This window comes from Vicugna pacos, chromosome 20 (assembly GCF_048564905.1).
Source record: "Vicugna pacos chromosome 20, VicPac4, whole genome shotgun sequence".
In the NCBI taxonomy this organism is placed as follows: domain Eukaryota; kingdom Metazoa; phylum Chordata; class Mammalia; order Artiodactyla; family Camelidae; genus Vicugna; species Vicugna pacos.
Genome location: NC_133006.1, coordinates 22,602,315 through 22,611,328, shown reverse-complemented (window position 1 = coordinate 22,611,328; position 9,014 = coordinate 22,602,315). Strand labels below are relative to the sequence as shown.

At 40.9% G+C, this 9,014-nt stretch overlaps 1 pseudogene across 1 annotated transcript; it reads left to right on the top strand.

Annotated features, from left to right (window-relative positions):
* LOC102537458 (SLA class II histocompatibility antigen, DQ haplotype D alpha chain-like) lies at positions 1–4,274 on the top strand (annotated as a pseudogene). Its single transcript, XR_012062245.1, has 4 exons — positions 1–367; positions 2,105–2,353; positions 3,079–3,359; positions 3,610–4,274. The product of XR_012062245.1 is annotated as an SLA class II histocompatibility antigen, DQ haplotype D alpha chain-like (transcript).
* Positions 4,275–9,014: the final 4,740 nt, after the last annotated feature.

Below are 9,014 nucleotides of genomic sequence, written 5' to 3'. Positions count from 1 at the left end.
TGTTCCTTCTGCTCCATTGTGAACCTGTGCCCTTAGATAATTCAAAGCAAAGGAATTTTCCAGGCTTCTTCCAGGGCTCTTCATAAAAACGCTTCAACTGGCAACTGAGGTGTCAGCTCAGGGAATTTCTCTGACGGGCTGAAGCATGATACAGCAGGGTTAGGCCTTGTGGCCTACTCCTGCCTGGTTTCCTCCGCTAGTTCTCCTCTTTAGATCTCCTTCCTTGCAAGATCGCATCACAGCTCCACTCAGAACAGCCACTCCTGAGGAGACCCTTGGAGGAGGATGTCCCTGAAGAAGGCCCTGATTCTAGGGGCCGTCATTCTGGCCGCCATGATAAGCCCGGGTGGAGGTGAAGACATCGTGGGTGAGTGCACGGTGGAGGGGTGTGGATTTAGAATTGCCCAGGAGAGTGGAGACAGCAGTGAATGGGGTGCAGAATCATAGTAAGTAGTCTGTGAAACCCCAGTTCCCCTGAATCTGAATTCTGATGTTTATTTTCCCTCCAAGCCAAAACCCCAGCCCTAAAAATCCATGCTTAGTTCATAGATTAAATTTCATGATGTCCTCATGTCATTGCACTGCTCACCAAAGGTCTTTTTCTCTTTCTAATATCAGAAACAACTAATACACCCTGAAGGTTGTTATGGCATTAATTTATGGTAGATCCTAATGTTAGAGCTATTTCTCCAAATATATTGCTTCTCTTAACAGCAACTTATGAACCTACTCCTCCTAACCCTCTCTACACTTTTTCAAAGCTATTACTAATTTTGTCTACATGATTTCTTAGGGTACTCAAGTCCATAAATTTTCTGCACCACATACAAAATAGCATGTCATTTTTTCTGGTTTCCAACATAATTTAAATTTTCCAAGTTTGGGCTCGGGAGGTGAGGAGGATGAATTTTACTGTAGATGGTTGCAATTAGAGAAATATAATTAATTAGCTGAATGACATTGAGGGAGTCAGCTCACTACATTGATCTTCATTTTTCTCATATGGAAAAATAATTGATTGACTCATCGTTCTAAAGAACACATAATCAAAATAAGGATGCAGATGTGCATCTTAAATAACAAAGAACTATATAATGCCAAGATATAGCATGACTATTACAAGTGTAACTTCACTTTTGTTTATCTGTTTCAGAACTGTGCATAATGTATGGTGGAAAACCTAGGATCTTACAGTAGGTTAGTCTCAGCTTGTCAACCCAAACTACCAGTCCTGTCACCTCCAGCCAGTAAAGCTCTAAAGAGAGGATAAAAACGGACTAATGATGGTTCTTTCGCCCCTCTGCCCCTCCCTTTCCTACTCACAGCACCTTCTGGATCTGTGGCTTTATTCTACCACATCTCAGTCTCCTCTCCAGACATTTGTCCTGCTATGTCATGGGCATTGACAACAGTTATTGAAACCTGAAGTGAAAAAGCCAAGCCAAGGAAAATAGAGGAGACGTGGAATATGATAGAATCTTCAAAACCTTTCCCAATAGTGATTCATTAAGTCAACAAATATTTAGTGAGGTATCAAGCACTCCTCTGGGTGCTTGGCATAAAACAAGGTTTCTATCCATAAGAAACTGATGTTCTTGCAATAAGAGACAGATAATTTTTTTAAAAAAACAGATTTTATAAGTAACTAAATTCCATAATATGCTAAGAAAGATATAAATGCTATAAAAATTAAGAGATTAGGTGATTAGACATGAGCTTAAGAATTAAAATTATCTATTCATTATTTATTCATTTATTTAACAAATATGATTGAAATCTTACCATGTACCATGAAACCTACTGGACAGTGGAAGTACAAAGTGAACAAGACAGAGCATCTCAGTGCCTCTTGGAGTATACATTATCATGGGAAAGACAATATACATGGAAACATTTTTAAGAGATAATACTTAACACTTACCTCTCAATAATCCTAAGATACAAAAGACAGAAATGGGAACTGATATCAGACCATGCCAAATATGAATCTACACTACTTGGAATACAGTTTCTTATGCTTCCGTGTTTAATAAAGTTCTTTCCCCTCCCGCTCTATCTTACCTTCCTGTTCTTACCTTCCTGCTCTGGAATGGCCCCGCCTCAGCTGACCACGTGGGCACTTACGGCACAAATGTCTACCAGACATACGATGCCTTTGGCCAGTTTACGTTTGAATTTGATGGCGATGAGCTATTCTACGTGGACCTGGAAAAAAGGGAAGTAGTCTGGCGGCTGCCTGAGTTTAACAATCTTACCAAGTTTGAAACCCAGAGTGCCCTGAGAAACATTGTTATGTCAAAAAGAAATTTGGACATCTTGATAAAAAATTCCAACTTTACACCTGCCACCAATGGTAAGTGTCTACAGTTCTGCCTCTTCACCGACTCTCCCTCACATTCCAGGTCTCTCTTTCTTCCCCAGGGTAGCTGCTCTTCCCATTACACTCTAAATTCCTCCACCTTCCTATTTCATTTCCTAGCAAATACCCAGTCCCCATCTGTAGACATCTATATAAATCTCCCTCCCCGAAGTTCCATGAGACACTCCTTGTGTTCCTGCAAGAGGATGTGCCCAGCCTCGTGGCCTAAGTAGCAAACACAGACGCACACACTGTGCCCAGTGGATCCCCAATGACAGGAAAGTGTTCTAAGCTTCACAGTGATTCAGAAGAAGAGGACAGATCAGAAGAACATTCACAATACAGTTCAGAGGACAGTTCAGAATCTGTGGATGAAGATGGCAGCACCCCTTCTGAAGTCACCATAGATAACATTCATCTTCCTCATTTAGAAGATGGAAAAGCTAGAATTTTTGGAAAGTCCTGCCAGTAAAATAATAATAATAATAATAATAATAATAATAATAATAATAATAATAATAATAATAAATATATATATATGATCTAAGAAACAGGTGAAAATAAACGGAGGTGGTTGCTTACTGTAAAGTGAGCCTAAAAGGACATAAAAAATGGCTCACTAGCAGTTGGGGAGCTGTGTGTGTGGGCTCCCTAAAATGATTCAAAGACTCAAGGCACAGTTGACAGACATTCAAATCCGTCTTTGGTCTTCATTGTAGAAATCCCTGAAGTGGCCGTGTTTCCCAAGTCTTCCGTGATCCCGGGAATTCCCAACACCCTCATCTGTCACGTGGACAACATCTTTCCCCCCGTGATCAACATCACTTGGTTTCGCAATGGACGCTTCGTTCAGAAGGTATCACCGAGACCACATTCTACCCCAAGAGCGACCACTCCTTCCGCAAGTTGAGTTACCTCACTTTTCTTCCCTCCGCTGCCGATTTCTATGACTGCAGGGTGGAGCACTGGGGCCTGGACGCACCGCTCGTCAAGCACTGGGGTATGTTTAAATCTCATCGTTGTTTGTGCCCCCTCTGATGTGGCGCGGAATCCACACAGCCTTGCCTTATAGCCCATAACCCCCAGGGCCGCCACTTCATTTCCCACAATTGCAGCGTTTTCTAATAATTGACTTTACTCTTCTTCCAAAGCCCAGGAGCCCCGTGCATTTCCAGACACACGCACCCTCATTCACACACAGTAGCCCTACATACTGTGTCCTCTGACCCTGTAAGTTTCTTTTTTCTCAGAGCTTGAGATTCCGACCCTTGTGTCAGAGCTGACAGAGACTGTGGTCTGCGCCCTGGGGTTGGCCATGGGCCTCGTAGGCATCGTGGTGGGCACTGTCCTCATGATCCGAGGCCGGCACTCAGGTGGTCCCTCCAGACACCGAAGGGCCACGTGACTCATGGCCTGGAAAACTGGAAGGTAAGAATCAGATGCATAAGATCTGGAAAGATGTTACCACAGGTGGTGACAGCAAGGGTGGAAAACTGGCATCCAGGATACATAAATGTGTTTGAATAATTGTGGGCAAATTGGAGATGGGTTGACCTTGGGTCGGGAGCACAGGACCTGTCAATCTCATGCTGGTTGCTGTTTCGGGTAATCAGCCTTTACAAGAAAAGAGAGGAATGGTTCAGACTCTAGTTCCCTGTTTGGTCTTGATATATAACTTACACGTGCTCCCTGTTCCACCTCATCCACATCCCTGTTTCCCTGTTTGAGTGGAATTTATGGAGAGATTTTCCTTCAAAGACCACTGACCCTTATGAATTGTTCCAGCTTAGTCTTCAATTCATCACCTACGTTTCACAGGCAGACCTGGACCGTTCTACCCAGCCACCTAGTTCTTGGTCACGCTAATCCAATATCTGTGCCAAAAAGAATAAATAAATCTCTTTCTTTGCTTGGAGCATACATTTTCTCTGTCTTTTTTTATAGGGTTATTTTGGGTCATACATAAGAATGGGAGCACTTGTGTTGTAATGTTAGCAGAAATCTCAGCTCTGTTTAACTTGTTTCTCAAGTCATGTTAATACTCACAGCCAAAGTGTCAAAATGATATTGTTACATAATAAATGTGGGGTTTTTTTTCCCCCCTCCCTGTACTTCCTTTTTGCTCTCTCGTTACCCATTTAAGTATCAGTGAAGAGAGTGTATACTTTCTCCCCTCGGTTTAGTGTTTTTCTATGTAAAATACAGAAAAAGGGGAGAGACAATGTTCAGGTTTTTAATTTTAAAATAGAAGTCTAAATCTGTACTTTAAACACAAAAATTGTATTTTGAGGACACAAAGTCAGAAAAATGCAGCCATAAATATTGGATTTGTCCAAAATGCAGAATAATGTGAGCGATATCCTCCCCATTTTCATCCCCTGAAGAGATGGAAACTCTCCGGGTTAGGATGAGACACAAGTTAGAAGCGAGAACAACAGAATGAGATAACGCTGTCTGTGTCTTAGGAAGTGCCCCCCACTTTTCTTTTATGTGGGTTAATATCAGTGAGAAGGGAGAGATGGAGGTCGTGGACTGGATAAAAGAGCCCACAGCAGAGGTAACCTCACTCCCCTGGTAGGCACCACCGTTTGTCAGTAGCATAAATACAACATAAATTCACTCCATGCACAAGCTCATAAATTATGTTTTTGACAACATTTAAATTTGGGTTGTCTTTAGTTGTATGAGACTTTGTAAGTTAATTGAGATTTCAATAAAGTATTAACATCACAGTATTTCAAATCTGCATACAATATAATCCATTAGTAATCACAAAATGGGCTGTTGAGAGGACCCAAGAGGTGATACATATAAGATATTTAGTTTAATAGCTGGTAGACAGTGAGCCCCAAATATATGTTAACTACGAGTATAACTCGTATTTCCTGGACTTGAAACTCCAGTCTCAATGTCCAAACTCTGGGAACCAAGTTTAGTCCATGCTGAGCATTCTTTTTGCTTAAACTAGCTAGTCTCCCATTAGGCATTCATATCTTTCTTCTTCCTTGCCCTCTCTCTTTCTTTCCTTCCTTCTTATTTCATTGTGGTAAAATAGACATAACATAAAATTTACCATTTTAACCATTTCAAGTGTACAGGTCAGTGGCATTAAGCGCATTCACACTGTTGTGCTATCATCACCACATCCAGCTCCAGAACTTCTGTGTCATCCCAAACTGAAACCCTGCACCCGTTGAATAATAACTTTCTATTTCCATTCTTCCTCCAGCCCCTACTAACCATCAACTTACTTTTTATCTCTGTAAATTTCAATGTATCTCATATAAGTGTAATAAGACACTATTTGTCCTTTTGTGCCTGACTTATTTCAATTAGCATAACATCTTCAAGATTCACCCATGTTACATGTGTTATTATTTCCTTCCTTTTTAAGATTGACTAATATCCCATTGTGTGCGTACACCCCATTTTGTTTATCGAGTCATCCATCAATGTACATTTGAGTTTTTCCACTGTTAGCTGTTGAGAATAATGTTTCTATGGACACCGCTGTTTGAGTCCCTGCTTTCAATTCTTTGGAGATACAGTTAGATATAGATACAGGTATAGATCGATATCTCCAATTGCTAGATCATATGGTGATTTCATGTTTAACTTTTTGAGGGACCACCATACTGCTCTCCACAGTGGCTGCACCATTTTATATTCCTAACAGTAATGCATATGGTTTCCAATTTCTACATCCACACAAGCACTTACTATTTTCTAAGTTTTTGATAATAACCATTCTAATGGGTGTGCAAAAATGGTGAATCTCACAAAATATTTATCAAAAAAAACAATAAATAGAATTATTTTGTATTTATAAAAAATTCAAAATCATTCGTACATTAAAAAATAAGAAAATAATTTTCACAAATTCAGAGTAGTATTTTCTTCTTAAGGGAAAGGATAATTAGATAATTAGTAATAATTGGTAATTAGAGGATGCACACAAAATACTTCTGGGAGGGTGGCTGTTTTCTGTTTTATAACCCGTGTAGTTAATTATTGATTAAATTCTGCACACATGTTTATGAAACTCTTTCTACAGAAGTTACTTGTCACTGAAAGAAATGCTATGATTAAATCCCGGATTATGAAACATTGTTTTCAGGTCATGAGCTAGAGAATCATGTATGCAGCTTTCCTAGATACAAATCCAGTTCAGGAAATATAAATCCAATTTACTTGGGAAATGAATACTTTAAGGTAAGTGACATGCTTACACTTAAGAGAAGTGAAGAGCTTGTAAACGAATAGCAATTTAAGATTCAATGCCCTCCAAGGATATGGATCTATGAGAAAAATGATTGTTGGAAGGATCATGGTGATTCTTGCCCATCTTGCCCTCATTAAAGGACCCCCAGGCTCAGGTCAAGATAAAAAGTTTACATGAGGCATATATTGTTGGATGGGATATAGAAAAATAGCAAACATCTTCTGTAGAATGGTGAGACTCCTTCTTGGAAAAGGTCTTCTAGTGACAAAGCTTCAAAAAGAACATCACCAGTGATGTTTGAAGGCAAGTGACAGGTACCAAGTTTAGGAAATACCTGAAACTGGAAGTGGTAGCTTCATGGGTCCCTCACAAAGCAAGACAATAGGGAAGTGGTAAGCACTTCATGGAAAAGTAAAAACCCTTAAAAAAAAAAAAAAGATGGGGGAAGGAATCATTGGTACAGCCAGTTACTGAAAGTGGCAAAACAAAAAATTAAAAGTAATAAATGAGGCTTTTGCGCCCTGCAGAAGACCTGTGTTTGACTCAGATTTCACTCATGCAGATGTGCACTGACAAAAGGGTAAATGTTGACCTGTAATTGGAGGGCGCTTCATCAGAACCACTTCCTCTTGAATTTTATATTGCACGGGGAAAAAGGGAAAGAATTATCTGGATCTAAACATATTACGTTCCTAATATATTGTAAAATTGTGAAAGGAAGAGTTTGCATGTACTGACAGAGGCATACAGGAAGAGTGGGTGGTTAACTGCTACACTGTTAGACTCAGTTGCAAAACAATACAAAGGGGGCTCGTGGCTGTTGGATAAGCAAGATGGAGCAATGGATTTTAAGAATCCCATAATCAAAAACTAGTAGATTAATTTATTGTCTTTCTGAATTTACAGAGAAATAAATCTCCCTGGAAATCTGTTACTGGTTTTGAGATGAGAAATTGTAATTAGAAAAAAATGAAGTGTGGTCTGAGATAAACAACTATAGGTCCACATCCTTGGTGAAACATGAAAAGCACAACATATACATATAATATATATAAAAAATATATATATATTATATGCTGTGTTTCTCATGTTTCACCAAGAATATATATATATATATATATATTTTTTTTTTTTACATTTAACCTGGCTTTTGACAAGAATGCATAAGTCATTTGTTTTAAATCAGGTTCCCCTAAAAGCCAAGTCTAAGGGCTTGGGTACAGATGGTTTAACTGGGAGATGGCCTAGGGAACAAGAGTGATGAAACAGGAACAGTGAAAGAGAAAAGGAGGAAGAAAAACAAAAGACACATGTGTTACTGAGATCACTGCCCTGGACAACGGAGACTCCATGTCACTGAGAAACATCCGGCTTAGCAAACACAATACCTTCCATAAACGTTTGCCTGAAGCACAAGAGTGTTAAACATTTATCTACGCTCTCCTACTCCCCATTGGTTGAGGGTTGCCTCTGGGGCATTAATTCCCCTAAGTCTTCGGGCTATACTTGAACAGAGCCCAAGTGTCCTCCATTAACATTAGAGACAGCTCTGCGTAGCAAGAAAAGATATGCTTTAGGGAGGACACTGTCAGTGCCAGATGAGTCTGAATTTTCTCCTAATTTTCTACTGCAGCTGCGACTAAAACCAAAGTTGGGTCACAGCGACGTGACATGGGTGCCAGATTCCGCCACTTGCACTGCTAAGACCCAACTGCAGCCCTCATTAAGTCCACTGTGTCACTGACTCTTTAACCTTGTGGGTGATTCCAAGTACCACAAAAGGCATAACAAAGAGACCTCATGGCTTAAGTGCCAGCTCCTGCTGGCCCCAAGGCTGCAACTGATATTTGTCACCTCCCATTTTAGCTTTCCCTCGCACTATGTCAGGACTTCAACTCGGCTAACTCGTTTTCTTGATGGGGTGGCACACACTTTCATCACTTAGAAGACTGAGACCTTACTTGCCGTGCCTTGTCAGGAATGGCTTTCTCCAGGGAAGTGCAGGGATTCACACCGCCACATCTCTTGGGACTTGACGGAGACTCCTTGCGCATCCACAGCCGACCACGGACAACGTGGGCTCCGCCGACTGTGTCAGGCACGTGGCCTGCGCAGCAGGGAAGCTCGCATCACAGGCTGGATGTGCTGAAAACCCTCTCTTGCTCTTGGCCCAAACGTGTCATCTATAAATGGGTCAGAGCAGTGTTCCCAAGCATAAAATAGAATATGCTGCCTCCAGGGTCCAAAGGGATCCCCCAAGTGCTGTAGGGAGAACAAGGTGCCCCTCTTACCCTCAAGATGCTGTCCCGACATACCCCACACTCTAAAAACCTATGGCTTGAGTCTGGGTAAACAACCAAGAGTGTGTCTGTGACCCACTGGATCCCCTGGGAGACAACTGAGGCCAGAGCTTGCTCTGCTCTCTGAGCGCCA